We start from the raw sequence: 26720 nt of genomic DNA on the forward strand, positions 1-26720 counted from the left end.
GCTTTCCCCAAACTCCTTCAATCATATAAGATCATATAAGAATCTTAGGCTTATGTGGTCCAGGAAGTAGGGAGATGCATGGTTCTTAGATTATAGCTGTCATTACTGACAGTATTCTTATAAACAACCAACAAAAAAAGAAAAACCAGTTTTAAATAATTACCTAGCTAATTAATTAAGGTATCATTGACATATCAATATGCTAGTTTCAGGTGTATCATGTAATGCTTCAATATTTGTATATATTGCAAAATGATGAAATTGTTGAAAGATTTTAAGCAGAGGAGAGGCATGGCCTTATTGTACTTTAGAAAAATCATTTTTACAGACACATAGAAACAGATTGGAGGGAAAGATATAGTAACAGAAACCCTGGTTATGAGGTTGTACCAATTACAAGGCATTGTTTTCAAAGTATAATATGGATAGTAGTCCAAAAATCTACAGTTTAAAAACACTTTGTAGGACTTTTGTTTCTGCCCAAGGTAAAAAGAACTTAATTTGCCATCCCAAATTAAACAACTAGAAAGCCAGAAAAAATACATAGTACAATGATTTTCATGTGTTGAACAACCAGTAATGTGAGTGTGACACATGAAAAAAGGGAAACATTCAAAGTGAGATCTAAGGTTCTTGCGGCTTACTGCTTGGAGGTGGTTCCCAGGCCATGGAGTAAAGAATGTAGATTCAAATAGAGCCCAGAATTGAAACTGAAGGGATCACAGAGACTAGAATTTGTAGATGGAGTTACATACAGAGATCTGGAGCTGTGTAGAGGGAATTCCCTTAAGTCTTTGGCTAAGTACTTACTTATGCATGTAGGAGGGGAAACTACGAGAGGCTGGAAAAAGTACCACTAACAAAGGATCAGGCAGAACAATTTTTAGAGCCCATAGAGGACTGGAAATAAATTATGCTCCCACAGTCAAGGTGAAAATTCCTTAAAATACACATGAACCAGGTAGAATCCTCAGAATAATGTCACTTTAGTGGTGACACATATTGATCCAGAAATAAAGTATATAACACACCTTAAAAGCAGAGAGGGTTCAATTGCTTCTAAGTAAAACTTAATTCTATGAAAAATAAAAATTTACAGTCTTTAAAGAACTACAACAAAAATTAAGTCACAAACAACATAAAAAGAACAACATTTAACAAATGCTATGCACTGAATTGAGTCCTCTCAAAATTCATTTGTTGAAGTTCCAACACCCAAAGTATATTTGGGTGATGGGGTCTTTATGGAGATAATTATGATTAAATGAAGTCATGAAAGTGGGACCTTGATGCAACAGGATCAATGCCCTTTGAAAGGAAGAGACACAAAAGCACTCTCTCTGTCTACGCACAAAGACATCATGTGAAGAACAAACAGGAAAAAGATGGTTGTCTGCAAGCTAGGAAGAGAGTCTCATCACAAGAACCTTGCTGGATCTTGAAGCAGGACTTTCAGTTTCCAGAACTATGAGAAAATAATTTCTACTGTTTAAGCCTCTCAGTCTATGACATTTATTATGGAAGTCTGAGTAGACTAATACAACACCCCCAAAAAAAAATCGCCAACCATGTAAAAAAGCAGAAAACTATGCCTATGAAAAGAATAGAAACAGATCATAAGTAACAAGGATTTGGGAATGATTAAAAGGTATTTCATAATAGCTTTAGAAATATATATAGCTGAGAGGAGGAGCTAAGATGGCGGAGGAATAGGACGGGGAAACCACTTTCTCCCCTACAAATTCATTGAAAGAACATTTGAACGCTGAGCAAACTCCACAAAACAACTTCTGATTGCTAGCAGAAGACATCAGGTGCCCAGAAAAGCAGCCCATCATCTTCGAAAGGAGGTAGGACAAAATATAATAGAAATATATAGCTGACCCCTGACCAATGCAGAAGATAGGGACATCAACCCACCAGTAGGGTTGAAAATCCTCTCATAACTTTACAGACAGCCCTCTGTATCTGTGGTTTCCTATCTGTGGATTGAATCAACCACAAATCAGGTAGTACTGTAGTATGCATTTATGAAAAACAAATCTGTGTACAAGTTGATCTGCACAATTAAAACACATGATGTCCAAGGGTCAACTGTATTCCATATGGTCAAGAATAAAGAAAATATGACTTATAATAACAAAACTGGAAGATATAAAAAAACACATGAATGGGAATCTAGAGATGCAAAATACTACATCTGAAATAAAAATAAACTGGTGTGATTAACAGCAGATTATACATTGCAGAAGAGAGCGGGGGAAAAAACGATGAAATTGAGGACATAGTAATAGAAACCATACAAAATGAAACAGAGAGAGGAAAAAGACTAAAAAATAAATAAATGAACAGAGAAGCGACCTCTAAGAAAATATATTTTCTGTCTTACATTTAATTGGAGTTCAGAAGGATAAAAGATAGAGGGAATAGACAACATTTGTTGAAGAAATAAAGGCCAAAACTTTTCTGAATTTGATCATATTTATCAAGCTACAGATTCAAAAAGCTCAACAAATCCCAAGAAGAATAAAAGTGAATACAGATTACAAATAAAATCAGTATAACCAAATCAAATTGCTAAAAATCACTGATAAAATGAAAATCTTAAAATCAGCGACTTTACACACTGAGGAACAAAGATAAAGTGAAGTGAAGTGAAAGTCGCTCAGCTGTGTCCAACACTTTGGGATCCCATGGAATGTATAGTCCATGGAATGCTCTAAGCCAGAATACTGGAGTAGGTTGCTTTCCCTTCTCTAGGGGATCTCCCCAACCTAGGGATCGAACCCAGGTCTCCCGCATTGGGGGCAGATTCTCTACCAGCTGAGCCACAAGGGAAGCCCAAGAATACTGGAGTGGGTAGCCTATCACTTCTCCAGGGGATCTTCCAACTGAGCTACCAGGAAGCCCTAGGAATTATATATTTCTCCCCCAACATTACTTAAACACAATGTACAGAAATATTTAAAGCACTGAATGAGAAAAATAAATTGTTAATCCGCAATTCATTACCCAGGAAAGATACCTTCAAAACTGACATAAAATTAAGACTTTTTCAATGAAACAACCACCAAGGAAGTGAATTATCGGTTAACTACACTACAAGAAATGCCATAGAATGATTTTTAGAGAGACAGAAAATCATGTCACAAAATCCGCAACAGCAAAAGGAATAAAGAGCACTGGACTTGGCCATCAAGTGGGTAAATACACTTTATATTTTAATTAATTTTAGTTACTATAAAAAGCAATTCAATTCTTTTAAAAGTCCATTGTGTTGTTTATAACGCATGGAAAAATGTGTTTATAACACATGTTCAACACAAGTAGCACAAGTAGCACAAAGTATAAAGTTGAGGAATAGAAGTGTATTGTTACAAGTTTCTAACTATGCACATAAACTGGTATACAATATAATGTTATTTGAAAGTGTGTTGTTGTAAACTAAAGATACATATGATAAACCCTAGGAGAACCAATAAAAAAATAAAAAGATAAAACCAATAGTGAAGATAAAAAAGTTCTCAATAATTACTTAACCCACAAAGTTGAAGAACAAGAATTTATTGAGACACTTACGGACATCTTGGATGAAATGGAATAATTCCTTGAAAAATTTGAACAACCAAAGCTTCCTCAACAAGGAATAGGTAACTGGATAGCCTTATAGCTGTTAAAGAAATTGAAGTCACAATTAAAATTCTTATCACAAAGAAAGTTCCATGCCTAGATGACATCACTGGTAAATTCTCCCAATAAATTCTTATTTAAAGAAGATGTAGTACCAGTTTTGTGTAAAATTTCCAGGAAATAGAGGAGTTGAGAAGACTTTCTAACTCATTTTATGATGCCAAAATTATCTGATATGAAAACCAAAGACAATTTTATATAAGTGAACATATAAATGTAAATAGAACAGATCAATAAGCTTTTTGAACATAGACACAAAACCTCAAAATATTAGCAAGCACTTGAACAAGTTGTAAACAGACAATGTGCCAAAGAAAATTTTATAAAAATATGCTTTCTTTCACTATCAATCAAAAAAGAGTAATTAAACAATATGTTAACTTTTCAAACACATCAAAATTTGGCCAAAATACAAATATTTCTCTGTTTATTGGTAAGGCTGTGAGGGAAAAGAGAGATTTATATGCCACTGTTGAGAGCATAGAATTGTGCGAACACTTTGGATGGTATTCTGACAACAGCTAATAAAGGTAAAGATGACCGTATAGCCTACTTCTAGTTCTATACTCTGGAGATTCATGTTGAAGTATGTGTGCGTGTGTATGTGTGCTCAGCCATGTCTGACTCTTTACAACCCCATGGACAGAAGCCTACCAGGCCCCTCTGCCCATGGGATATCCCAAGCAAGAATAATGGAGCAGGTTTTCATTTCCTACTCCAGGGGCTTTTTCTGTCCCAGGGATTGAAACTATATCTCCTATGTCTCCTGCTTTGGCAAGAGGATCCTTTACCATTGAGCCACCAGAAGTCTGATACTGGGTTAGGCAAAGAATCTTCACAATGCAAAAAACTACAAACTATAATACAAGTTGTTTAATTGGACTTCATCTACATGGAAATCTTTCATTCTACAAAAAACACTTAAAGGAAATAAAAGACAGACCTCAAATTCAAAGCAACATTTGCAAACATACATGATAAAGGATTTATACCATGTATATTTAAAGAACTCTTGAATTACAATAGAAAAAAAAAGATGTAATAAAAAATGGGCAACAGATTTTAACAGGCACATGACAAAATAAGATAAATGGACAAAAAACACAAGGAAATATGCTAAAAAATATTAGTCCTTTGGTGTAACGCAATTAAAACTATGATGATACAGCACTACACAACACTTGAAAGGCTAAAATTTTAAAAATGACTGACAATACCAAGGGTAAGTGAGAATTTGAGTAATGGATGTATTCATTACTGGAAGGATTGCCAATGGTATAACCACTTTAAAGAAGAAATGCTTTTGAGTTACTTCAAAAGTTAATCATGGACTTACCACGTTGTTTATTGTTCAGTAGCACAGTCGTGTACAACTCTTTGTGACCCCATGGACTGCAGCACACCAGGCCTCCCTGTTCCTCACAATCTCCGAAATTTGCCCAAGTTCATGTTCATGGCATTAGTGATGTCGTCCAGCCATCTCATCCTCTGGCACCCTCTTCTCCTTCTGCCCTCAATCTTTCCCAGAATTAGGACTTTTTCAATGAGTCGGCTGGTTGCAACAGGTGACCAAAATACTGGAGCTTCAGCTTCAGCATCAGTCCTTCCACTGAGTGTTCAAGGTTGATTTCCCTTAAGATGACTGTTTGGCCTCCGTGCTGTTCAAGGGACTTCACAGTTTGAAGGTATCACTTCTTTGGCATTCTGGCTTCTTTACAGTCCAGCTCTCACAACTGTAAGTCACCTCGGGAAGACCATAGCCTTGACTATACAGATTATTGTCAGCAGAGTAATGTCTCTGCTTTTCAACACACTGTCTAGGTTTGTCATCACTTTCCTGCCAAGAAGCAAATGTTTTCTGATTTCATGGCTACAGTCACCATCTGCACTGACTTCAGAGCCCAAGAAGAACTCTGTCACTACTTCCACCTTTTCTGCTTCTATATGCCATGCAGTGATGGGATCAGATGCCATGATCTTAGTTTTTTTTTATATTGATCTTTTTTATATATGATTGAAAAATTGATCTTTTTATATATGAGCTTTAGTTTTTTTAACATTTAGTCTTTAGCCGGCTCTTTCACTCTCCTCCTTCACCCCCATCAAGAGGCTCTTTAGTTTCTCTTCTCTTTCTGCCATTAGAATGGTATCATCCACATATCTCAGGTTGTTGATGTTTCTCCTGCCTATCTTGATTCCAGCTTGTAACTCATCCATCCCAGCATTTCTCATGATGTGCTCAGCATATAGGTTAAGTAAACAGGCTGACAGCAGAAAGCCTTGTCATATTCCTTTCTCAATCTGGAACCAGTCAGTTGTTCCATACAGGGTTCTAACTGTTGCTCTCTGACCTGCATACAGGGTTCTCAGGAGACAGGAAAGATGGTCTGGCTACTCCCGTCACTTTAAGAGCTTTTCACCGTGTGTCATGGTCACACAGTCAAAGGTTTTAGTGTAGTCGATGAAACAGAGGTAGATGCTTTTCTGGAATTCCCTTTCTTTCTCTATGATCCAGTGAATGTTGGCAATTTGACTCTGGGTCCTCTGCCTTTTCTAAACTCAGCTTGGATATCTGGAAGTTCTTGGTTCACGTAATGCTGAAGCCTAGCATGCAAGATTTATATGGACTTACCATATTGGTCAAGGCTATGGTTTTTCCAGTGGTCATGTATGGATGTGAGAATTGCACTATGAAGAAAGCTGAGCACTGAAAAATTGATGCTTTTGAACTGTGGTGTTGGAGAAGACTCTTGAGAGTCCCTTGGACTGCAAGGAGATCCAACCAGTTCATCCTAAAGGAGATCAGTTCATTGGAAGGACTGATGCTGAAGCTGAAACTCCTGTACTTTGGCCACCTCATGCGAAGAGTTGACTCATTGGAAAAGACCCTGATGCTGGGAGGGATTGGGGGCATGAGGAGAAGGGGGTGACAGAGGATGAGATGTCTGGATGGCATCGCCGACTTGATGGAGATGGGTTTGAGTAAACTCCGGGAGTTGGTGATGGACAGGGAGGCCTGGCGTGCTGCGATTCATGGGGTCGCAAAGAGTTGGACATGACTGAGTGACTGAACTGAACTGACTGAACTGAACCATACAACCCAGCAATTCATTTTTGTGCATTTATCTATAGCAAATAAAATCTAGGTCCACATAAAGATCTGTAGGTGACTACTCATAGAAGTTTTATTCCTAAATATCCAAAACTGGAAACAATCCAAATGTCTATCAAGTAGAGGTATATTCATTTAATACAGAATACTATTTAGCAGTAAATGAGAAAGGACTATTGACACCCTTAACAAAGTGTATAACAAAAGCATTGCACTGAGTGAAAAAGGCCAGACATGAATGACTGCACACCACATGATTCCACACGATTCCATTTACATGGAGTTTCAGAAAACGCAAACCTGGAAGGACAGAAGGCAAATCAGTGGTCGACAGAAGCTGAAGGTTAGTGAAGGGGACTGACTATGCGGGGCCATGAGAAAACTTTTGTAGGTGAAGGAAATGTTCTCTATCATGATTATGAGGTTTGTGACATGAATGTATGTGGGCTTCCAATGTGGCACAGTGGATATGCGTTTATCAACACAATAAACTGTACCCTTAAAATTTTAGTATTACTTTATACATAAATACAAAAATAGACTTGCTTAAAAAAATCTCTCCTATTTAATACATAAAATACTTTTATAGATTTAAAAATGTTATTACTATCATTATATGACTAGGAAATCAAGGTCTGACCTTGGTTACATGGCTAATAAATAGTAGAAACAGGACTATTCCCTTTAATATGCTGCTTACATCTGCACTGGAATCTACATCAAATGCTTTCAGTTAAATGCTGTCCACATGCCACTGATACACAAGAGGAAAAAAGGAAAACTAGTAATCCAATTAAGATGAACCCTGTTTCCAACTCCCCAAATAAGCAACACAACTTCTATCTTCTAATCATTTTATATCATTTACATCTAAACAAAAGCATATATATGAGACAAGGAAATTGGTACAATATATAAATAATCTGTTGCAGCCAGCCAAATTTCTCTAAAAATACAATCTAAAAAAAATAAAAATAAAAATACAATCTATACCAAATAAATTCCCTTCTTTCTTCTTCAAATTACATATTTGGTAAAGGAAAAAAACTTGTTTTGGCTTTCTCTTTTTAAACAAATCAGAGATATGGCTTAACGACATTCTGAAATATGAAACAGAAAGGCAATAATTTTCCTTTCCTACAAATCCTGCAAAGTACATTAAAAGATTATGCTGGGAGGATTTTAGCACAAAGAAAATAAGATTTGTTTATAATATGCTGCTGCTCCCTAGTCTCTGTAAATAGGCCAGTAAAAGGTATTTTTCAGTCCTTTTAACATTTACTCTGTAAGTTCTATTTATTAGGATTACCTTTCTTGAAGTTAACCTGTCAAGCTAAGGTATTCACCTCTTCTTTGAAGGGTAGACTGATCAGTTCTCTGGAAACCTGAGTTATACTGTTATCTGAAGTGTCAGAACAGAGAACTTCAAAGGGAGACAGCTGCAGAACACATCTTCACAGCTCCTTGATCTCTGGATTGGAGTGTGTACGTACACTTCTAAATTGTCTAAAGGGAAATTTAGAGTTTACTTTTAGAATGCTTAAAAGTAATTTGTTCTGATAAAGGTGAAATGGGGAGAATGTTAGTCCAAGAGATAGTATCAATTTAATGTAACTAAATAGTGACATGTTACTCTTCAACCTAAACCTATTCTGACAAACATTTCTCAAACATATACTATTATATGAAAATGATAAATGTTATATTTATTAAAGAGTACTTATCATTTGGAGATAAATGTTGAAATTTGTAAGATAAAATGATAGGATGCCTGGATTTACTTCAAAATAATATAGGAGGAAGAAGTTAGATGGGAGTAGGGATAGGAGAGAACTGGCCATTAACTGGTGGTTATTTGGACTGGGGTAATAGCAGCATGGTAGTTTAATAGACCATTACTTACTTTCAGTATCTTCAAATTTTTCCACAATAAAAATAAAATATTATTACTACTAATAATTAAAGCTGCATATAAAATCCACTGTTTATGCCCAAATGAAAAAATATCTATATTATAAACTCCTTGGTAAGTTAGTTATTGGAAACTAGACCACATTTTTCACTTAATGAAGTGTTTTATATACACAATGATTAGAAACCTGAACCAATCCACAAAAACCTAAAACATTTTATTTTACATTTACTAATCACTATGGTTTAACTCAGTTATGAATTTAAAAACCTTTTGTGGGCTAGTCTGGACATCTAATAAACCCATATAATGTTACTTCCATGCAGTGATATATTCCACAGAACTAAGAAAGAAAAACACTTAGCTGTACCACATACATGTTTTCCAAACTATCACTGTAGAGTCTGGCCCCATAAACATACAATACAATGTATCATCTAATTTAGCACTATCCTTGAATGAAGAGGACAGTATTATGAATTACCAGACAATGCACATAAACTGTGACCATCCCAAGCAAAGCAGGACACAGCTGCATATCTATGAGGTGAACCCTTATATGTTCTTTTGCTAAAACAGTTTATGTATCTTAGAAACATTTTGCTAGTTTCACACTATTTTAAAAATAAAACCCCAAATTATAATTTATTCATTAATTATATAATCATAATTTATTTATACTGTTACAAATTGATCTTTTAAACCACAAACTATGGGATATTATAGACTTTTCCTTCCTTTCTTTTAAGAATTCTTCTTACAGATTATATATTGTGGGTAAAATAATCCTACAGGTTCTGGGAAACTTTCTGTACTTCAGTTAAATTAAAATTGTTTACAGAAGAGTCTAATTTCATGTTTTTATTGCTTTGAAATAATGACCTGTCTTAATACTTGCTTGAAAGAATCTCAGTTATGGCAAGGACTAACCAAGTTAAAAAAAAAAATTAAACTGCAAAACTAAACTTCATACAATGCCTGTGTTAGTCAAAAAAGTTCAGGTTGCACTATGATAACAAATCTGAAATTATGACATAGAATTATTTTTTTTAGTTAGTATTTAGAATATTTTACTTCACTCTATTTCACTTCCACTTAGCTCCTTTGAGGGCTTCCTTTGTGGCTCAGCTGGTGAAGAATATGCCTGCAATGCAGTTCTATCCCTGGGTTGGGAAGATCCCCTGGAGAAGGGAAAGGCTACCCACTCCAGTATTCTGGCCTGGAGAATACATACAGTCCATGGGGTTGCAAAGAGTCAGACATAACTGAGCATCTTTCGCTGCAACTTCACTTCACTTAGCTCTTTTGAAATCAGTCTTGGAAATCCAGGCTGTTTCTACCCTGGGGCTCTGCTATCTCAGTACATGTTCCCACTGCCACGGTGATGGGAAGAACAAGGAGAGGGGGCATGTGACTCCGCAGAGATCTTTCAGAAGTGATTGATGACTTCTGATCACATTTCGTTGGCCAGAACTAGTCACATTGTGCCACCTAACTTCTAAGGGGTTAGGGAACCTAGTCTTTCTTTGTACTCAAAAAGAGGAAAAAGAAACAGGATTTTCTAGTGAAGAGAAGTGAATCTTTCAGAAAGACATAGGAGATTTTACACTAAACAAGTAGCTATTTCTATACTGTATCTACTAAAAGTAATACAGCAACATTTGCGAGAATGTTATATTCACTGCCCTTCAACTTTGTATGATGATGTCCAAAATACCACAAATGAAATAAATAATTTTCAGAGAAAAAGCTGTGCACAAATGTCTTTAGGAGCCATCTCTGATAGCTAGAAAACAAGGATTCCTGAAGTAATTCTAAACAACATGTCTCTAGTTATTTAATCTATCTTTCTATGTTCTATATGGAAAGAAACAAAAAGATCATCCCAGGGGGAAAAAATGACTCTCTACATTTTGAAAAAGAATGTCCCTCAATCTATTTGGGTGAAACATTTCAAACAGTCCCTTAGTGTTTGTTCATGATAAAACTGTTCTGAGGGCAAAAAATAGATTTTGCAATGTATGATTTGCTACATTAAGTCCATTCAATTAAAATGACAGAGGACCAATGTGAAGGGAAAGTATTTAAAGATCTAAAGATATGATTATTAGAGAATTTTGGGTAATGACTTAGATGGAAAGATAACTGCTTCTCATACATTCAGTGGTGATATGAATTAGTATTGAGTAATAATTAAAAGACTTAATCTACTATTTATGCAGAAGAGATGGTGAATTCACCATCTTTAAGGCTCTAATTTAGAATTTTCTCTGGTATTTATAAGGTAATACAGGCAAACCACTTAAATTCTTTGCTAGCTTTATAATTTTCCTTATTGATGAAAATCATATTCTAGTTTCCATAATGCATTAGAAAAGACTGTATCTTGCAGATAAAATTGAACTAATGAAGTAGAAACCTGAATTTAAAGTTAAATTGCTTCTTTAAATTCTTTTCCTTTATTCTAAGGACTTCACAGTTGGGAGTCCATATAACTTAAAATGCCTGTGGCCCACAACTGCTTCCTAAGTAAGTAGCTTCAGGCAATGCTTTTCACATTATCCAAGTCTTGGCCACATTACCCTGGCCTGAAGAGCAGGAACTAGGTCAAGGCAAAGAAGACAATGTATACAGGTAATAATGAAATGTATCATCCTAATTGGAACCATCCTGAGAATAAAATAGGGGGCTATTACTAATTTCACCTAGAAAATAGGCCAAAACTTTCATCTTTTACCTTGACCATTTTACGGACAAAACTGTCCTTGGTGTAATCCAACCGGACTTAAGGAAGCTTAAAGACTGCTTATAAGGGGTGCTCTATTGTAAGATGACAAAATAAAAAGAATGAAGTAAGAAACTTAATGTCCTTTATTCAAGGGAAAACAAGCTATGGATTGGGGAAGTACATTGCCTCAGAAACAGAAAAGCCCCATTACTAAGGGATTTGGAGCAAGAGCAAGTTTTATAGGTTTTATAGAGTTATAGAAGAGACACAAAAAAACAAGGAATGCTTACCTAGGAGGCTGAGAATTTCCTTAAAAGGCTAGCAGGTCTGACTTGCTAGGGTAAGGTGAGCTAGCTAAAGCTGAGCTGGAGGATTGTAATGATGCGTGTTAGGTTTTCTAGAGTGACTTAGGTTTAGATTTGTGATGTGGGCTGGGCCACTAGGACAACTTTCAACTTTATCACTATGCAAAATGACAACAAATTCACCCAGTTTCTCTCATGAGGAGTCTAAATAAATGAGGCCAAAAATAAGGAGCAGGTAGCAACTTTGAGGGGGCTCAGTGTTGACATGAAGTTACAAGAACTGCTGTCATTGCTGTTCAGGTGCTCAGTTGTGTCCGACTCTTTGTGACCCCACGGACTACAGCACGCCAGGCTTCCCTGTCCTACCCTATCTCCCGGAGTTTGCTCAAATTCATGTCCATTGAGTCAGTGATGCTATCTAACCATCTCAGAACCGTTGGGTCCTGGAAAACCATCTGAATCCTGCAGGAGGCAGTAATTGTTCTATTCTTCCATCAGGCTGCAGTACTTTGAATGTTGGAAGCATCTAGCAGCTTCCTTCCCGGGCTAAACTCACTTGCCTGGTTATCCTCATCAGGAACTCCCATCACTTACTATGACCTGACATCATCTCCTCCCTGAAACATTAATACACAGAATAATGCAGCCTACCATGCTCATGGCATTATGAATAAATTTAAATGATCAAGTATGTTTATTTATTTGAATATTATGCAATTAAAGTTCCCAAGGCCAGGGCAAGTCATAAAGACTGTTGGACTAACCAGTAATTCCACAATGCCCTGAAAATAGGACATGAAGTGAAAATAAATTGAGAGGCTGAAGAAGAATTTCAAAATATAAACTATGATAAGATGGAGTTATTTTGAAAGCTTTGTAAGTAATCCAAATATGTACTTAAATACTGGACTGAAGATTGTCAACTGAAACGATCAGAACAAAGATTTGATCTACTGCCATCTAGTGGATATTTTATTTATATTTATTTATTAGCAGTAGATGAAAGCAAAAACAAAAATGAAAACATATTGTCAGTCTGATTTCAAAACCTAAGGAGCCTAAAAGATTACCTGCTCCAGTGGCTTCAGCCTCATGGAGTTCTGAGGCTTCCCCAGTGCACCTTGAGCACAACACGAAGTGTAACAGAGATGAAAGGTTATGGCTCTAAGGTCCCACCTCTAGTCCAACCAGAGGAGTACAATTTCATCTGTTCTATATTTGGGGTTTCTAACTGAATTTCACTTGAAGAAAGTACTTCACTTCTAAAAAGGAGAAGTGATGGTGAAATACCTTACCTGGACTCATGTCCATCGTTGTATAAATGGCTATGCCATTGTTTTCTAATGTCACACAAATGGCTGGTAGCATAGCCAGCAACAGAACTGAGATGTTTTGATTCCTATTCTCTTACAGAGGATTTTGGGTTAACTTCAAGTCCAACGGACTTCAAGTTCAGGGTTTTTTTTTTCTAAGGCACACAAAGTTTATTTCATTTAAAAAAATAGAGTATTTTCTTGATCTTCATTTAAAATAATTTGACTGCACTATCTTGCTTGTACCATTAGAAACCTGAGAGTGGACAGGTTTATTTTGAATCTCAAAACAAATCAGTGCAAATGAAATCATGGCTATAAATTATATACTATGAATAAGTAGCTTCTATGGGCTATTGCCTCTTTTCTCCCTTAACTTCATCTAATTTTTGAGATGAAAGAGACATCACAAATCATTCAATAAAGCTATCTTTGAAAAGATTATGTCAGGTTTTATAAAACATAAAGTGATTAACTTTTCCCAGGTGCAGAGAAGTCACACTGTTTGTCCTAACTTGGTTAGTTTCTCTGCTCTTCTGATCTGCCAACTAGCAATAGCATCGAAGAATGAGAGAGTAAAAGGAAACAGGTTCATGGGAGATGGTTGTTACTGTTTGTTTGTCTATGATGGGTAAAAATTGGGGATTTCTGAGTGCTAGAAGGAAGGAGTTGGTTGAAAGGGAGGTGATATAAAAGAAAGAAAGACCAGATTTAAGAGAATATGTATAATTCAGAATGCATGTGGAGAGAAGAGACACTGTCCAGAAGTAGAGTGTCCACATTGGTAATAGCATTATTACTCTGATGTATCTCCAATGAATTTACCACAAAATAAATATTTTTATCAAACACATCGCGTCCATGCATGCTCACTCACTAAGTCGTGTCCAACTCTTTACAAACCCATGGACTGTAGCCCACCAGGCTCCTCTGTCCATGGAAATTTCCAGACAAGAATACTGGAGTGGGCTGCCATTTCCTTCTCAACAAATATACTGATGTAGTTATATTAGCTTCTACATTTATCCTGTAACATCTCATTATAATTTGTAATTCAAAAATCCAGGGTTTTCCTACATCTATCTTATGAGCTACTTCTTCCTTTATTTTTAGTCCAAATGTACATCCGTTCCATGATACCACATAATATCATGCATCTTTTAGCATTTAAAAAAATTTACAAAATCATTTATAAGGAGGAACTTCATTATTCAAAAGATATATATATATATTTTTTTAAATAGTTTTGTAACCACAGTAACTTACATGCAATAATTTAATGAGACATTTTTTCCATATCCTTCTTGAATTTTTCAAGTTTATAATTTTACTTTTATAATCAGAAATATGTATTTCAGCAAAAAAATATATTACTGTTAAAATCAGAATTTTTTAAAAAAGCAAAACAACCAAAAAATTACTTCTTTTTTCTGAGTCTACTGCAAACTATTCTGTGAACTTGGGCAAGTCAAATATCATTTCCTGGCCATACTTCTTATGCCCATTTGAAAAATAAGGGAATTAAACTAGATCATCTTAAGTCTATTTCAAACACTAAATAGCTCTGATTTTATTATATGATTGTTCTCATTTTGAATAAGTACTGTTGTCATATAAATTGCTGATAATTTCTTTTATGGCCATAACATAAGTCAATAAAATTTTTAAATATTCATGGGCTTTATGAAGAACCAAACAAGAGAACTTGCTTTCTCCAAACAGAAATCATTTGAAAAGCTCTAGGATGCAGTTTTAAAAATGAATTATATACATTTGGTAGAAAATGACAATAGCCTCTCTTTCTCAGTAAGGGAAGAGAAAAATTTTCAAAGACAAATGAAGTAATAAATTAGCCATGTACATTTACATGTTGGTTACAACACAGAAGATATCAAGACTAGTAGGAATTTTATTTTCTGTGCCTCTTCTTTATTAAATTATAATTAAAAATCACAGGCAACTGGCACCATCAACTTCAGGAGGGCCTAAGGTGTCAGGTAAACTATTGAGTAAAAGAAGAATATGCCCAGTAGGAATTCACTGTATAAAGTTAGCCTATATTGTGCAGCAGCCTTACTAAGAATAGACTGGGTTTAAAAATAAAGACTTCTTTTAATCCAAGTGATTTGTATAAGAAAGCAGAATCTCATCAACATACCTTATATTATTACCCTATAAAGGACCTCAAGAACAAAACTTCCATGAGAACGCGGGACTTCGCTTCACTGCTGTGTTCTGTGCTGATGGCAGACTGGCGCACACAGTACTTAGCCAACACTTGTCAAAAGAATTAACCTCCTCGACTCCTTCCTGGTCTTGGTGTAGACCACAGTATTAATGACATTCGATGTTCAAGTGAGAGAATTTAATTCATCTATTACTCACTGAGTGTCTAACACATGCTACCAAAATTATCTATTACTATTGCAACCACACTTTCAAAACCTAAACTCAGTTTGTATGATCAGCAAAGTACAAATAACCCTATGAATGTAACAAAATATTATCTTGAAAATATAAATTTGGCAAAAAATGCAGGAGTTACCTTTATATTATGGGCTTCCCTGGTGACTTAGATGGTAAAGAATCCGCCTGCAGTGCAGGAGACCTGGGTTCAATCTCTGGGTTGGGAAGATTCCCTGGAGGAGGGCATGGCAACCCACTCCAGTATTCTTGCCTGAAGCATCCCCATGGACAGAGGAGCCTGGCGGGCTACAGTACACGGGGTTGCAAAGAGTCAGACATGACCAAGCACAGCACAGCATACCTTTATATTATAGAAGGACCACATAATTACAAATCTAAAATGGGTTATTATGGAAATGAAAGCACACATCTTTAGTAACTACCCAGGATATCAGACATTAACTTGAAGTGTCCCTGGGGAAACAGTATGTATGGTCTCTTTCATAGACACCATACTAAAGTCTATATCTAGTGGAAGGACATGTTTCTACAGTGGGAATAACCCCGGTCAGATTATTAAATAACAAAGGTAAAAAATAATTAATGACATTTTGAAGAATCTGAGACCATCACTGCAGGGAAGGAACTGGTAAAATTTAACTCCAGAGAAAAATGAATAGCTTTAAAGAATTGAAAATCCAAATAGATCGTAATGCACAATGACACTGACAGTCAAGACTATGATGCTTAAGAGGATGTTAGTTAATTGCTATTTAAAAGAAAAATGGGAGCAGGGATTATTAAAAGACAACCCTACCATAATACACTCTCAAACAATGTGTAATTTCTCTGCTCTTCTTACCTTTTAACCAATAATTATACCTATGAGATATCATGACAAAGTTCAGTCACCATCATCATTATTGACACCATGAAAAAACATGCACAGAGCTTGAAGTAAATAGTTACAAACCTTATAAATGAGATGAAATCATAAAACTGACACATAAGAGCTAAAATATGATATTGACTATGGGATATTATTTCTGCACCTTAATGATACTTCTGACAATTAGTTGCATCTCAAAATCTGTATGCTTTTGAACATCCCTCTGCCTTAATCATCAGAGATCCTTACTGATTCTTTTATCTACTCAAATATGTTAAGCCCTTGAGAGTAGGGAGAAAGAGAGACATCTTGTACCTCTTTTAAAAATGCAACTATTTTTAGTCTCAGTCATACCTAAGTTAAGATTTATAAAAATCTGATGCAATTAAATTGCACTCACAATCCCCTCAAATCAGTCAAATTAATGGATATTTTGATTTGAAGTGCAAATAAAAGCAATCTTATTCTGTAGTCTATAGAACGTGTAATACTAGAAGTCTCCTTAGAAACTGGCATTTATTGAAATCATATTGCTCTTATTGACATTTAAGCATGCACTTGAACAGGCTTTGCAATGCCCACAGAAGAGAGAGAAAGCCTAACATTATTCTGCAGGTCTTCTTACTTCACCTGCTAATTATCTTTCTTTAGTAGTCATTATAACTATCCTTATCTTATAATAAGAAAAGTGAGGCTTCTAATCTGGGCCCTCTGCTTACAATCTATCTCTTTCTTCCTGAGAATAACACAGATTGCTATAGGAAAGTGCATATCAATTATCTGACTCATGGGCATTAGACACTTGAACTGTGGGTTAAGTTTCTGTACAGAATGCCATTGATTAGGAACCTATCACTGGTCATTCCAGGGCATCACAGAATCTGAAAAAAAATCAAAATATGTGTTTTTATGCATTTTTACATGTATCTTAGAACTTTTTTTTGACAAATCCAACCCATAAGGAAGGAAAAAGTAGAATAAATGAATATTAAATAATATTAGTTGCCTGGATTTTTAAAATTATACCAACTTTATTAAAATATTATACAATATTTTAGAAACTTTAATCAAACCAATATTTGATGGGATAAAACTGATAATTATAGCAATAATTTGACAACTTATTCACTTAAAGGAAAAGCTGATTGAATTGGTTTAGTAGAATCAGTAAACAAAAGTATTTACACAAGCAGGGACATATCTTGGTTAAACTATATTGTATTACTGTTTACTTAAATATATAAATACACATACACACCTGGCTTCTCAGATGGTGCTACTATTAAAGAACCTGCCTACCTATGCAGGACATCTAAGAAGCTGATCTGATGCCTGGATTGGAAAGATCTCCTGGAGTAGGAAATGGCAATCTGCTCCAGCATTCTTACCTGAAAAATTCCATGGAGAGAGGAGCCTAGTGGGCTACAGTTCCCGGAGCTGTAAAGAGTCAGACATGACTGACTGAACACACCTACATATTCATTCACTCACTTATTCACACTCCTCAACTATATTCTGCACTTTGAAAAATAGAAACCACGAGTTTGTCCATCTTTATATCACCATATTTTGCAAAAATGCACAGAATCCTCACAACCTTTATCATTTGGATAAATGAGAAAACCAAGGCACAGAGAAGTTACATAACTTATAGCATATGGTTACAAGGTTATATACGTAGTGAGAATGGGAGTCTAGATTCAGAACTAGGCATTTGACCATAGAGGGCAGTTCTCCTGACCACTTCTAAACTGCCCCCACAAAGTTAAGTGATAATTAAGTTTTTAATTGTTTTTAATTAATTGACATAGGTTTCCTTATTATTAGCTCTGCTTTTCATTGTGTAAAAGGAAACATCCCGAAAATAAACACCTTAAATACTTTGCTTAAATACTTTTCTGGGCAGGTTAAGAAAGCAATGAGAGAAACTACAACACTGACCTTAATTCTTGCCCACAAATAGAAAATTGTTAGTAACATTAAAATAAAGAAACCTTGTGAGGAAAAAATAATTATCGAGCTCTAACTGTACAGGAGGATAATGCAGGGCATAGGAAATCACAACGTGACCCTGAAAACTGCTAATGAGCCTTAAAACACATCAATGGGCCTAGTGTCTTCCTAATACAGATTTAGTCCTGCTTCTGCCTACATTCATTATACTTTCCAAGGAACAGTCTCTTAAATTCTAGGTGTCAGAATTATAGAACCACAGATAAAATGGAATAAACTCAAATGAGAATCATAGGGCTCAAAACTGTTGCTTTTCTAGGTTGTTGTTTGTTTTTTGTTTTTTTTTTGGATGAGATGTGACCATACATTATGCAACAAGACTAAACACTCAAACTCTAATTTTATAGTAATACATACTGACTTCCAAATGAACATTAATAACAATGTTTAACTAGAGTTTCAAGAGGATAGATTTATTGTCTGCACAGTTTCTAGCACATGCTAAGTATATGACATGTTTGAAGAAGAAACAGTAAGAAAATTGAAGGAGAAACCGGATAATAATTCACTCTGAAAAGGAAGAGATTAACCATACTTCTGTTTTCTCTTCTGTTTTCCCTAAATTAAACTTATTCTGTAAATTTGACAACTTGTGACTAGATCCCTTGTCCTGACCACAAAGTAAAAGCTAGAAAATCTAGTATCAGCCACAAGATTTATCAGTAAATAGTGGCTCAGATGGTAAAGAATTTGCCTGCAATGCAAGAGACCCAGGTTCAACCCCTGGGTCAGGAAGATCCCCTACAGAAGGGATGGCTACACACTCCAGTATTCTTGCCTGGAGAATTTCATGGACAGAAGAGCCTGGCGGGCTACACTCCATGGGGTAGCAAACAGTCAAGCTCGACTGAACGACTAACACTTTCACTTTTTTCAGTAACAGAGAGATCCTCTTTTTCAGCATCCCATGGACTGCAGTGGGTTATAAACAGATGTGTAATGAGGACTAAGAAAGCTGAAATGCCTTAACTGTCAGGATAGTCAGGATCCAGTGAGACTGTTAAGTGACATTCTGCAATTGTCAGATCAATTAGCATTAATTTTCTCATAAAATAGGTGACATATTTAATAACTAATATATCTAGAGAAAAGAAAAAATGGTAATATTTAGTCTAATAATATTTTTTAGTGATTCACACTGGCAAAGGCATTTTAATAATATCATGACCTTACATTCATCTAGTACTTTACTGTTACAAAATTGTTTTTGCATGTATTACCTTAAGTAATCTGAATTGTTATATAAATAGAAAAATAGAACATATTAATCTAGATATTATAGCTAGGTCAGTAGCTTTCAAAGTGATTTATAAAATACAAAAGCAAACCTATGTGTGAATATCTAAAAAAATGAACCAGATAAACTATTTTGAACATAATATAGGGAAATTCCTAGAGCCAAACAGCAATAGCACCTGTACTGTTATTCAATTTGGGCTCAGGGGTTAAGAATATGGGCTCTCAAGTCAAAATCTTTGGACTGAATCCCAGTTTTGCTGTGTCTTAGTTCGTGATTTTGACAAAATGAAGGTAATAATACCAAAGGACATGGGTACATATATGACACCCAGGTAAGTATCAGCCATTAATCCACATCATTTTTTTCCTCTTCTTGAACCAGCAACCAGTTATAGAGCCATGTATTGCTCATTAATAGTAAGACATTATCATCAGTGTTATGAAAATACTCATTATGTTCCTAAATGTACTTGATATTGCTCTTGATATTGATTGCTTTAAGGGCTAAGTTTTAAAAAATGCTAGAATATGCAAGTTTTTTAGGCCAGTTTCATTCCTTTGCCATCTTACAAATAAGTGATTCTCAGTCAAAACCTTATGGATTTATTGTATAAGCATAGGTGATTTAGCCCCACTTTGCTGATCAAGAGTTAATTTTGAAACAAGAATCATATGATTATGATATCAAAAAATCACCAACATGAAGGGAAATGCTTTATCACTTTTGTCTAATTTTTCACTATTTTAATAAGTTTAGAAAAGACAGCAATATCATTTAGATGCAAAGACTTTCAGTTATGATGTCTCAAACCATGATGCAAAGTAACATTTGTTTTTCTTTAATTAAGATGTTCCACATTTACTCAATCATTCTACATGCTGCTAAACATCATATTCTGAATAGAAGAGCTGGAGAGACCTCTACTATTTTTACTGAATTTGAGAAACATTTGTTCCCTAAGTTGACATAATCCATCTCTCAGTATTTGTAAGGTTCAGAAATCTACTTTTAAATATTGGGTTAGAAGAAATCATTGTTGAGATAACCTAAAACCAGCAGGGAAAAGCAACTGTCAGTTCTAACAGTTCAAGTCATTGATTAAAAAAAAAAGTTCAGATTGGCCCCACCCAAATCTATACAACCAATCCTATAATTTAAGATACAATATTTGTGTTAGTTAAATTCAAAACCACTGCAATGTGAACTCAGATATCAGGTTTCCATTTTTTCTTTGTCACAGTCAAAACTATTTTAAAGAATTTTAATATGAATGATAATTTATTATAGTTGATTACATCATTATAAGGTAGTGGAAAAAATACATTTCAATATGTCCAGGTTCCTTGTTTTCAACCATAAAATAGGAATCCTATATACACACAGTGTGTTGGATCACATAAGTGAATATAATTTATGCTAGCACTGTAAAATTGTATAATCCTATCTGGCTGATTTTAAAAGTACAGATTATTTGGTGGCGTGGGAAGAATAATGAACGAGTCTTTCTGAATTCTTTATAACAGTTTCAGATGTCCTAGAAAACTGATAGAACACATTCTTGGGTAAGATATATTTCCCCTCTAAGACTTTTACAAAATAGGGACTTTAGCTGATTTCCAGTACTAAAATTTCTATTTTCCTAGTTGTAAAAAGCAAAAATGTATCTATTTTCTAGTTATTTCATTCTTTTCTAATAAAATGCACTGAGCAGTCGGAAGAATAATTTTTAAAATCTAAACACTACTTGCAAACATTCTAACAAGAATATCACTGTATGCGAAGAAATTAATTTCCACTTTGCAGTAAGTACGGTAGGCAAAAGTGTGAACTTCTATAGATGAGTAGCATAAAATCAACCATATTTTCCCCAAAGGTTATCAGATTATATCAAAACACATAGAAATATACTCTTAAAAGATTACTATACTAGCTTGTAGATTAAAAATGCATAATATCTCAGTGATAACACTAGGACTCAAGATTTCATATTTCCTGAGCATTTCAACATTAATTGCTTATGTCTTCTAAGTAATTAATTCTTTCCTATCATTAACAGTTGAGCTCAATACCGTAATTTGCTTATCCTGGCTCTTTTACAATTAATCTACATCAATTTCATCTATCTTTAAGTTTTAAAACACCAGGCTAAGTCAGCTTAATTCCACACTTGATAAATGAAAAGATTCACAACTCCCAGAGCTGGTTATTTAAGGAAAATAATGTAACAACCATTTACTCTGAGCTTGATAGTAAACGGCCAGTGCAACGAGAGAAGTAAAACAAACAAGGTAAAACTGATATTTGTGGTGTCACAGTAGCGATAGTTGACGACAACAACAGTAACTGGAATTTGTAAACCCTCCCTCTACAAATTACAATGCAATTTTAACTTATTAATTAGAACACTGACTTAAAACTTAGAAGCATAATATTATCCTTAGAACTAGAGATGGTGGGATGAATTCAACATGTCTCTGGCCCCAAGGGGCTTTCAGTCTAGTGGGAAAAATAGGCACACACGTGGCCCTAGAGCAATGCTGACTGCCACACACACAATAACAGAAGCACAAAGAGAGTGATGGAAAAGTGAGAGGTTCTGGCCACAGTGATTTGAAAAGGTTTCACAGAAGAGGGAACGCTTAACCTAGCCCCTAGGATTAACTAAGCAAAGAAGGATTCAGATATCTAAAAAAAGGCAGGAGTGTGTAATGGAGGAGTATTCCATACAACTCTATGCTGGCAGGGTATTGAATTCTCACAGATAAGGAATAACAGAGGTGAACATTATCAGATCAAGGTCAGAACGAGAGAAAGAATCAGAGCCCCTCCTTGAACTTTTCGCTCTTGGGTCAAATGGTTCCTGCTTTATCACATGGCTTCCTTCCTGATTTAGGGCAAGATTTCTCTGCCCTGACAACCATCTCCACCCTCCATTTATTCTCCTGTGCTGCCACGCCCTTTGCAGGACCTGGCTAGGATGTCCAGAGAAAAACACAGAGGCAGCCATGTCTTCATAAAACACATTACATTTCAGCTTGTGTCTCAAAGCCCAATGAACACACTGAGGTCTGTCTGGAGGTACCCTTTCCTCACGGCTCTCCGACATTTCAGAGGACTGGGAACTGCAGGCTCAATAAAGCTGCGATCCATTCCTCTACACCTTCCATTTTTCTCCCTCAGTTTTGTCAAGTGTTCCCAATTCCAAGAAATCGTAATTCAGAATGTGGGGGAGGTTACGGAGTTTTGGCTCGGGAGGTCGTGCAGATGTTATTCCTTAAGGAAGACGATCATGATTGCCTATGTGAGTAATGGCTGTGAGTCGGCTAGAAGCCAAAAGTTCTCTTATAGCAGAATGTATAAACCATTCTCCTACTGAAAGAAGACCCCCAGTAGGATAATATATTATTACACATGATTCAAATTACAGGATCTGCAGCAGGGGAGCTCATGACTGATTCAGGACAGTCGCTCCCTGAATACTGATGATGGGATGATGGAATGCCTCATGAATTAAAAGGGCCGTGGTTTAGCGTCTAAATCCTTCATATGCTTTAAAAAGTGTCTCTGCCTATCACTGTATTCTTTAAGCTTCTTAAACGAGTCATGCAGCGTTATGAAACCCTTGTCGATGTTTTAAAATTCCATGTCTTTGAATAATTATATTCAAAGTATTCTTTAAAAAAGAAGACAATGAAACTATCTTCTCTGCTAGAAAACTGTATCCCTTTAACGCCAATATGCAATAAAGATATGGCTTAAGAGAAATCGCATTTAAGTGTGACCCAGTTTCCGCTCTTTGGGATTCTCTAAAGCAACCTGAAAATCTTCACATGCCACATGTTCTGGGCTTTTTAAGTTATCTATAGAACAAATGAGTTTATCTCTGACAAACTAAATATAAATGTACAAGGCAAAATTGTGTTTCCAAAGGTTTTCTGCTGATTAAATGTACTCATTCCTAAATATTATTTATCTTGCTCTCTTTTGGTTATATAACAAAGCAATAAATTTTCTAAAGGTATTACATTGGGAATGGAGATCAGGCATTTTTATAGAAACACTAAGGCAGATGTTAAATATTACACATTCTGAAAAACAAATGGCTGCGATATATTCTGAAATAATATGTGAGCTCGTCCTTAACTTCTTTTCAATTGGTCCTTGCATTCTGTTTTTCTCGTAAATGGATGCAAATCAGGTGCATTGTGCTAAGATGGGAAGAGAGCGATCTGTCCAGAAATGACCTCAGTTCTATTCATTAATAAAATGACACATTGGCTGAGAGCAATAAAGAATAAAATATAACAAGAGTGAACTTTCCTCCCTGTAACAGATGCACATAAGCGATTTTTGGATAAAGCACTGTATGCAAAAATGGCCACTGCAGCATAAAATCTGGACATGTTAAAGGAAGCTCTAAGATGCAGATTTCTTGGAAAAATTGCCACCTCCAAGGCAATGTACCCACTTATTCTCCATTACTTTACACAATCCTGAATCCCAACTTGCCGAAAGCATGCCGTTCCTAAGTGGGGAGTTGGGTCAGATAAAATAAATGTTTAATTTTTTCTAAGATTTTTTTTTTTAGAAGAAGGTAATTTGGCAAGGTCAAAGCAAAATAGAATTGCACCCAGAATCACTTTCAGTGACAGCAAACACCCATGGAGGGAGAAAAAGAAGGTAGAAGCTATCAGAGAGAATATAGCCACATTTTTGCATAGCGGTTTAAATTATGCCAGCAGAATAATTAATGGAAGGACCTAATACAGGGAAGGGGGGGTTACAGGAAAAAGGGGAGGCTATGTTAAACAAAGTTCATTACTGCATGATGTAAATGAGTTTCTCACCAGTGATGTCACTGATTGGCTGAGCTGCAGAGCTGGCTTCGAGCATGGCCGGATTGGCTGCTAGCTCTTCTGGTGCCTGCCTGCTTGGGCAGCGGTTGAACCAGATACTTTCTGTCTCTCTTGTTGTCGTTTGAAGCAAATCTTGTTCAGCCCAGCTGTGTCTCCATAGTAGTGGCACCCTAAGAGAGTCTCCCTCCTGCTTCCCACAGCCCGGCTGTGAGGCGGTCGCTGCTGTGGAATGCCAGCATTTGGCACCAAGCCCAGACAGCGTTCTCAGATCCATCTATAACACACACATACAAAAAGAAAAATAAAAAAAAAAGCAGTTCTTTCATCTGAATTGCATCCTAAGGAGGATTAAGAAGGCTTCTATTGCTACTGATTTGTGTCCTTTCAATTTGATGGCTAAAATAGTTTTTGAAACACAGTATCCTCTCATCTGCAGTAGAACACCATTGGTTCAAATGAGTTTAAAAAAAAAAAAGATAGGAGGGAAACCCCCTCTCCCATGTTTACCTTGATTACAGGAAAATAATTCTTCATTTCCCTCCTAAGCACCATAACTGATGTTTATGGTCCCCTCCCAGAATTTTAAACTCTCAGCAGTTCTAATTATATCCGAGTCATTATTTTCAGGTTAAGACAAGGGGTCTTAATTAGCATTCTTTTTTAGCTATGCGAAATGAGACAGGGCATGAAGCAGAAACGATCTATGGAGAGGCAGAGAGAGAGAGAAAGAAAAAAAAAAAAAATCTGTGCAGCTTTTACAGTTGAGCTGACACCCCCGCCTTCCCCACTCTCCCTCCACCCCCCTTGCAAAAAAAGAATGCAGTCATATGAACTTTACCAGACAATGGAGTACCTACAGGCTCTCCCCTAGACAAGTCCTTTATAACCAGCCAGAGCTATGTGCTGCAGACAGTGGCCAATCGGCAGGCTCCTTTCTGCAGCAGGAACACAATAGGTGCACTGGCCATACTGTCCTCCTAGCCCCTGACAGCAGTTCAGGTTCATTTATTGTACACGGGAAGCACATATGTCTTTAATAGTCGCTGTGAAATTATCAGTGAGGCTGTCTTTATTTCACCATAATTACATCAACCTAATTACTGCGCACAAGCTGCAATAGCACTGTTTGTACAGAGTGGCGCATGGGCATGCAAGCCAGAAAAATATGCATGAACATGCTTGCTTATTTCAATAATAAAATCCCCCAATTATTTCTTTCCCAGAGCTTAATGCTTCCTCCAGAACACTCTAGTGGATATAGTCATCACTTCTTCTTTTCAAAAGAAAAAAAGTGCAGATACATTCAAGTGTGTGTATGTGTACATGCATACGTGTATAATTTAAACACTATTTTAGCCATTTATAGAGGGGTAAGGTGTAGGGGTGGAACCTAGTCAGCAATAAAAGGTTACTGAGGATCTAAGGCATGAACCCCTTATCACTAGGCATTAGAGCACAATAATAAGTGAATCTGCATTCATCACCGTAGTCATACATAGAAGCCAATTTATTTGGAGTCCAACCGTCATGAGTATTTGCATATGTCACATTTATGTATTTCCATGTTACATAATTACAGCGTATTGGGCAACAATGACTCAATGCTTGAAAAACAAAAATCTTTGCTTTTCCTCTATTAGTCGAACAGAGGTGGGTACAGTCTGAAGTGGGAAACGCCCGCTATTTTTTTTTAATTTTATGCATGTTTCATTTACATATTCATGAACAGAATAGTTGTTATGACCGCTGATTCTGCAGCAGGAGATGAAAAGGCAGGATTCAGCATACAGAGTGTATTCATTTTGAGGGGGAGAGTGGCAGCATATGATGACCAGGAAGAAAAGATATTTGGGGTTTCATTTGGGAGATACCTCATTATATAATAAAGGATCTGAGTAGACAACCTATCAAAAAATGTATAACGAACCTAGGAGGAAAAGCAATTTGCATTGTTCATGGCCATTCAGTTACTCATACTGTAAAGAAATAAGCATTTTGAAATGGAAATTTCTGGCTCAAATCTTTGCAGGTAAATAAAACTGCATTTTGTTTTCTGGCTACTTAGAAGATTACGAAAATGGCATGTGCTCAGCAGCTCTGTATTTCTCATTATTTTATAATTTACATACTTCTTGTTCCAAAATCAAAATGCTAAACTTTAAGCACTGATTATGTTCTAAGATAGAATTTTACCAAATTTTACATAAATTTTTTATATATTTTTATTTTTACCTTATGATTCTCTAATCAAGAATA

The 26720-nt window shown here is 35.9% G+C and overlaps 1 long non-coding RNA gene across 1 annotated transcript in view; it reads right to left on the reverse strand.

Moving 5' to 3' along the window:
* The window catches only part of LOC133049968 (uncharacterized), a 66785-nt gene extending 42190 nt beyond the window's left edge, over nt 1-24595 (reverse strand). Inside the window, exons 1-2 of the long non-coding RNA XR_009691504.1 lie at nt 24456-24595; nt 3580-3670 (exon numbers count right to left, since the gene is read on the reverse strand). This is a non-coding gene — a long non-coding RNA (uncharacterized LOC133049968). The remainder of the gene's footprint in view (nt 1-3579; nt 3671-24455) is intronic.
* Nucleotides 24596-26720: the final 2125 nt, after the last annotated feature.

Source organism: Dama dama, chromosome 31 (assembly GCF_033118175.1).
Source record: "Dama dama isolate Ldn47 chromosome 31, ASM3311817v1, whole genome shotgun sequence".
Classification (NCBI taxonomy): domain Eukaryota; kingdom Metazoa; phylum Chordata; class Mammalia; order Artiodactyla; family Cervidae; genus Dama; species Dama dama.